At 68.5% G+C, this 6,864-nt stretch overlaps 1 pseudogene; it reads left to right on the plus strand.

Moving 5' to 3' along the window:
* Positions 1–3,745: 3,745 nt before the first annotated feature.
* LOC121479420 lies at positions 3,746–5,758 on the plus strand (annotated as a pseudogene).
* Positions 5,759–6,864: the final 1,106 nt, after the last annotated feature.

Below are 6,864 nucleotides of genomic sequence, written 5' to 3' on the forward strand. Positions count from 1 at the left end.
CCCGTGGCGGGACGCATGGCCTGCGGGGCGCAGGCCATGTCCGGTCGGCATAGGGCGAGATGAAATGCGCACATCGCGCGAGAGGAACACGCCGTCGCGCGGCTGCAGCTCCACCGAGGGCTGGCCCGGCAGGTGCAGCCAGCAGCGCCCGTCCAGGATCAGGTGAAAGCTGGCCCGCGCGCGCCCCGCCGTGGAGGCCCGCCAGCGCCCGCAGTACTGCCCCACGTGGAACACGCTGGCGCGCCATTGCAGGCCGTTGAGCAGGCGTCGATGACGCGATCGACCTGCGCTTCGGCCGCGCTGTCGGGGACTGGGTCGGGTAGCACGGTGCGGCGGTGAAAAAGCTGAGGCGGTGGAGGGAATGCGGCCGGCCAGTATCGCCACGATGCAGGCGCGGGGGAACGAATCTTTGGGCATATGCTTGTGCCGCAATCGATATCTGGATCTGCATCCAAGTCCGCCCGGCCCGACCTTGGTCCGGTCGTGCCTCAGCGCTGGAAGCCCGAAGGCGGCACCCCGAAATGCCTTTTGAACATGGCCGTGAACGCGCTCTGGCTGGCATAGCCGCAATCGAGGGCGATGTCGATGATGCGCTCGCCCGCCGCAATGCGGCCCAGCGCGAACATCAGCCGCGCCTGCTCGCGCCACTGGGCGAAGGGCATGCCGGTTTCCTTCACGAACAGGCGCTGCAGCGTCTTGGCGCTCACGCCCCAGGCGCTGCGCCCAGTGTTCGGCGGTGGCGGTGTCGGCAGGCTCGCGCATCAGGGCCTCGCAGACCTGGCGCAGCCGCGCATCGGTGGACAGGGGCAGGTGCAGGGGCAGCACCTCGGCGGCGCGCAGCTCATCGACCAGCAGGTGCATCAGGCGCTCGTCGCGGCTGCCTTCGGCATAGTCCAGCGGCACGCCGACGGGCGGCCACCACCAGCTCGCGCAGCAGGGGCGACACGTTGACCACGCAGGTGCGCGCGGGCAGGTCCGCAAAGGCCGAGGCGTCGATGTAGGCCGTGCGCATCTTCACGTCGCCCGACATGCGCACATCGTGCTCGGCGTCGGCCTCTATCCACAGCCCCCGGTTGGGCGGCACCAGCCAGGAGCCGGAATGCAGCTGCACGGACATCACGCCTTCGATCGCATACAGCAGCTGGCCGCGCGGTGGGAGTGCCAGCCCGTGCTGGTGCCATGCGCCCAGTTGCCTCCATGGCGGCCATGGGGCGCCCGGTCTGGTGGTACTTGAGGTATCTGCGCGGCAGTTCTGCGGCCATGGGTCTTCCCATCCTGGAGCTGTGTGTGGTTCTATGCGGCTCTCTGTCCCGATCTCGACAATTGAAGTCAGTATAGAGAGAGACAGACGGGCACCAAACACCTATCTTCGGTCCCACGGCCCATTGACCTTCGTCAACGCCGGACCCTGACCGTTCCGCCCTGCGGGGCCCTTTCCTCCATGACAAGCAACACCACCACTCTTGGCGCCCCGGGCGAGCTGGCCGGGCCTGCAACGCACGCCCATCCGGCGCCCGCCCATCCAGCACCCGGCCATGCCGCGCAGGGCTTTTTGCTGCGCATCGTCGGCGCCGCCGCCTTTGCCCACCTGCTCAACGACCTGATCCAGGCCGTGCTGCCGGCCGTCTATCCCATGCTCAAGACGGAGTTCTCGCTGAGCTTCGCGCAGATCGGCTGGATCTCCCTGGTCTACCAGGTCACGGCCTCGCTGCTGCAGCCCTGGATCGGCCTGTACACCGACAAGCATCCCAAGCCCTACCTGCTGCCGCTGGGCATGGTGGTGACGCTGGTGGGCGTGGGCCTGCTGGCCCTGTCCACCAGCTACCCCATGCTGCTGGCCGCCGCGTCGCTGATCGGCGTGGGCTCGTCCACCTTCCACCCCGAGGCCTCGCGCGTGGCGCGGCTGGCCTCGGGCGGGCGCTTCGGCACGGCGCAATCGACCTTCCAGGTGGGCGGCAACACGGGCTCGGCCATCGGCCCGCTGATGGTGGCGGCCATCGTCATTCCGTTTGGCCAGCATGCGATCGCCTGGGTTCATGCTGGTGGCGCTGCTGGCCATCTGGGTGCTGCTGCGCATCACGCACTGGCGCCTGCACCATGCGCCGGCCAAGGTGGTGGCGGCCGGCCAGCATGCGCTGACGGCGCTGAAACCGCTCGCAGGTCATCCGCGCGGTGACCGTGATCTGCGTGCTGATGTTCGCCAAGTTCGTCTACATCGCGGCCTTTGCCAACTACTTCACCTTCTATCTGATCGAGCGCTTTGCCCTGCCCGTGCAGCAGTCGCAGCTGTACCTGTTCGCCTTCCTGGCGGCCGTGGCGGCGGGCACCTTCGCGGGCGGCCCGGTGGGCGACCGCATAGGGCGCAAGGCCGTGATCTGGGTGTCCTTCCTGGGCGTGGCGCCTTTTGCGCTGCTGCTGCCGCATGCCGACCTGTTCTGGACGGCCGTGCTGTCCATCGTCATCGGCCTGGTCATGTCCTCGGCCTTTGCGGCGCTGGTGGTCTATGCGCAGGAGGCCGTGCCCGGCCGCGTGGGCCTGGTCTCGGGGCTGATGTTCGGTCTCATGTTCGGCATCGGCGGCCTGGGGGCCGCCGGCATGGGCAACCTGGCCGACACCCACGGCATCGTCTGGGTTGTACGGCCTGGTGGCCTACCTGCCGCTGCTGGGGCTGGCAACGGCCTTTCTGCCGGAAACGCGGGCCCGGCGACGCTGAGGCGCAGCCTCAATCCGGCTGTATGCCCGCCTGCCGGATCACGGCGGACCAGCGCGCCACCTCCTCGGCGATCTGGGCTCGCGCCTCGGCAGGCGTGGTGAACGTGGGCATGGCGCCCTGGGCGACCAGGGCGTCCTTCACTTCCTGCTGCCCCATCACCTCCTTGAGCGCGCCGCTGAGCCGGGCGACGATGGGCGCGGGCGTGCCTGCAGGCGCCAGCAGGCCGAACATCGACGTCACCCTCGAAGCCCGACAGCCCGGCCTCGGCCGTGGTGGGAATGTCGGCAATGGAGGGCACGCGCTGCGCCGTGGTCACGGCCAGCGCGCGCAGGCGCCCGCCCTTGATGAAGCCCTGGCGTGGCGGGCAGGGGTGTCGAACACCACATCCACCTGGCTGCCCCATCAAATCGTTGAGCGCCGGCGTGCTGCCTTGTAGGGCACGTGCGTCAGCGGCACGCCGGCCTGCCGCTTGAACAGCTCGGCCGCCAGATGCTGGGGCGAGCCATTGCCCGAGGAGCCGTAGTTCAGCCCGCCCGGCCGGCTTTTGGCCAGGGCGATGAACTCGCCCAGGCTGGCCGCCTTCACCGACGGGCCCACGGTCACCACCAGCGGCACACGGCCCACCACGCCAATGGGCGCAAAGCTCTTGTCCATGGTGAAGCCTGCCGTGGACGCCATGAGCACGCTGTTGATGGAATGGCTGGTCAGCGCGCCCAGCAGCAGGGTGTAGCCATCGGGCTTTTCCTTGGCCACGGCGGCGGCGCCCAGGTTGCCGGCCGCGCCCGCCCGGTTTCTCCACCACCACCGGCTGGCCCAGCGCCAGCGAGAGCTTTTGCCCCACCACGCGCCCGATCACGTCGGTAGCGCCGCCGGGCGTGTAGGGAACGACGAGCTTGGATGGGCCGGGCCGGATACCCGGCGTCGGCTGCGGCACTGGCTGCGGTAGGCAACGCCAGGCCTGCGCCCAGGGTCAGCAGTGCGGCGCCCAGGCAGGGCGCGCCGGTTGGGCGGGTGAGAGCGGTGTGCGCGGTCATGGATGTCTCCTTGTCTTGTGTCGGAAAAACATGTCCGGCACGCAGACCGACAAGGTCGCATGGTTGGTCAATTAGATTATTAATAATATAGGAGATAACGCCGATGATAATTTGAGGACAGCGCCGCTATCCTGCCGTCAACGCAAGGCAGCGCCTGCCTTCGCTCCCCACTCCAGACCCACGGACCGCCGCCATGACCGACCCCAAGACGCCCTCGCCCGGCCCACGACATCACTCTCCCGCCGACGCCGAAAGCGCATATCGAAGGGCCTGACCAACTACGGCGACCGCGGCTTTTCGCTGTTCCTGCGCAAGGCCTTCATCAAGGGCGCGGGCTATACGGACTCGGCGCTGCAGCGCCCCGTCATCGCATTGCCAACACGGGCAGCAGCTACAACCCCTGCCACGGCAACGCGCCCCACTGATCGAGGCCGTCAAGCGCGGCGTCATGCTGGCGGGCGGCCTGCCCATGGACTTCCCCACCATCTCGGTGCACGAAAGCTTCTCGGCGCCGACCAGCATGTACCTGCGCAACCATCATGTCCATGGACACCGAGGAGATGATCCGCGCCCAGCCCATGGATGCCGTCGTGCTCATCGGCGGCTGCGACAAGACGGTGCCGGCCCAGTTGATGGCGCGGCCTCGGCCGGCATCCCGGCCATCCAGCTGATCACCGGGTCGATGCTCACCGGCTCGCACCGCAGCGAGCGCGTGGGCGCCTGCACGGACTGCCGCCGCTACTGGGGCAAGTTCCGCGCCGAGGAGATCGACGCCGAAGAGATCGGCCGACGTGAACAACCAGCTGGTGGCCAGCGTGGGGCACCTGCTCGGTCATGGGCACGGCCAGCACCATGGCCTGCATTGCCGAGGCGCTGGGCATGACGGTGCCGGGGCGGCGCCTCGCCCCCCGCCGTCACGGCCGACCGCATCCGCATCGCCGAACAGACAGGCACCGAGGCCGTGCGCATGGCGCGCGAGCGCCTGACCATCGACAAAATCCTCACGCCCGCTGCCTTCGAGAACGCCATGCGCGTGCTGCTGGCCATCGGCGGCTCCACCAACGGCATCGTGCACCTGGCCGCCATTTGCGGGGCGCATGGGCTATGACATCGACCTCAAGCCCTGGACCGCATGGGCCGCGACACGCCCGTGCTGCTGGACCTCAAGCCCTCGGGCGACCACTACATGGAGGACTTCCACCACGCGGGCGGCATGGCCACGCTGCTGCGCGAGCTCAAGCCCCTGCTGAACCTGACGCCCTCACCGTCACCGGCCGCACGCTGGGCGAAGAGATCGACCGCGCCGGCCCCGGCTTTGCGCAGGACGTGGTGCGCCCGCGCTCCAACCCCATCTACCCGCAGGGGCGGCATCGCCGTGCTGCAGGGCAACCTGGCGCCGGGCGGCGCCATCATCAAGCAGTCGGCCGCCCATCCCCGGCTCATGGAGCATGAAGGCCGCGCCGTGGTCTTCGAGAACGCGGCCGACCTGGCCCACCGCATCGACAGCGACGATCTGGGACGTGACGGCCGACGACATCCTCGTGCTCAAGAACATCGGCCCCAAGGGTGCGCCCGGCATGCCCGAGGCCGGCTACATCCCCATCCCGCGCAAGCTGGCGCGGGCCGGAGTCAAGGACATCGTGCGCATCTCCGACGGGCGCATGAGCGGCACGGCCTTCGGCACCATCGTGCTGCACGTCACACCGGAGTCGGCCGTGGGCGGGCCGCTGGCCCATGTGCACAACGGCGACCGCATCCGCTGTCGGTGGCGCGGCGCGAGCTGACGCTGCAGGTCAGCGACGAGGAACTGGCCCGCCCGCGCCCGGGCTCCACCCCGTGACCGAGCCCACGGCTGAGCGCGGCTTACCGCAAGCTCTTTCTCACCACCGTGAACCAGGCCGACCAGGGCGTGGACTTCGACTTCCTGCGCTGCGCCACCGAACGCGGCACCATCCCGGCCCGCGCGAATAGTCCATGCCAGGCAGCGCGGCACGCCCGCCATGCCCAGTGAGGGCCATCAGTTCGGACAAAATGGCGTTTTTGTCCCAACCGCCCTGTCTTGATGGTCGCTGCCGCCTCACTGCCGATTTCCCTGGATGCGAACCCGCCCCCGCAGCCGACGCCCTGGGCGCCATGGTGGCCGCGCTGGAAGAGGACGTGGTCTTCGGCCGGCGGCTGCACCCGCGCGAGCGCCTGGTCGAAGACGACCTCATGGCCCGCTTCGACGTCAAGCGCCACATCGCCCGCGAGGCCCTGGCCGCGCTGGACCGCATGGGCCTCATTGAGCGCCGCAAGAACGTCGGCGCCCTGGTGCGCTCCTTCTCCACCCAGGAAGTGCAGGAGCTGTACGAGCTGCGCGGCATGCTCGAAGTGGAGGCCGCGCGCAAGATCCCCCTGCCCGTGCCGGCCGAGAGGCTCGAACGCCTGACCTCCATCCAGCAGCAGCACGACGCCGCCGTGCCGAAGGCAACGCGCGCCTGGTGTTCCGCATCAACCTGGCCTTTCACCAGGAACTGTTTGCGCTGGCGGGCAACGACACGCTGCACAAGGCCATCACCGAATACGCGCGCCAGACGCACCCCATCCGCTTCGCCTCCCTGGTCTCGGCCGACTACCGCGAGCGCGCACGCCAGGAACACTGGCAAATGATCGAAGCCCTGCGCGCCCAGGACCGCGACGCCCTGGTCCGCCTGTGCGCCGAGCACCTGCAAGCCCTCGCGCGATGCGTATCTGAATGCGCAGTTGCAGCGTTTGTAGGCGGCTCTGGCATCTGGACAGAGCGGCTGATCAGGCGATCCCGCCACCCTCCCGCAGCAGTGCTTCGTGTCACGCCCGCCATAGAAGATGCCGATGATGGAAACCATGTCTGCATCGACGGCGAAGGCGATGACAGTTCGCTTTCTGTAGTTGGTGATGCGCAAGCCAGGTCTCACGTCGTCGCGCGGCGTGCCGCGAAGTGGAAAGGTGCGCAGGCTCTCGCAATAGCTCACGATGGCATCGGTGTATTGAGCTGGCCACAATCGTGCGAGCAGCCTCGCGATGTAAGCGGTAAAGCTCGACAAGCGCTCCTGGCCCTGCGAACTGAAGACAACGCGATAGTTCAATCTCGCCTTGGCA

Source organism: Vulpes lagopus, chromosome 2, assembly GCF_018345385.1.
Source record: "Vulpes lagopus strain Blue_001 chromosome 2, ASM1834538v1, whole genome shotgun sequence".
Lineage (NCBI taxonomy): Eukaryota > Metazoa > Chordata > Mammalia > Carnivora > Canidae > Vulpes > Vulpes lagopus.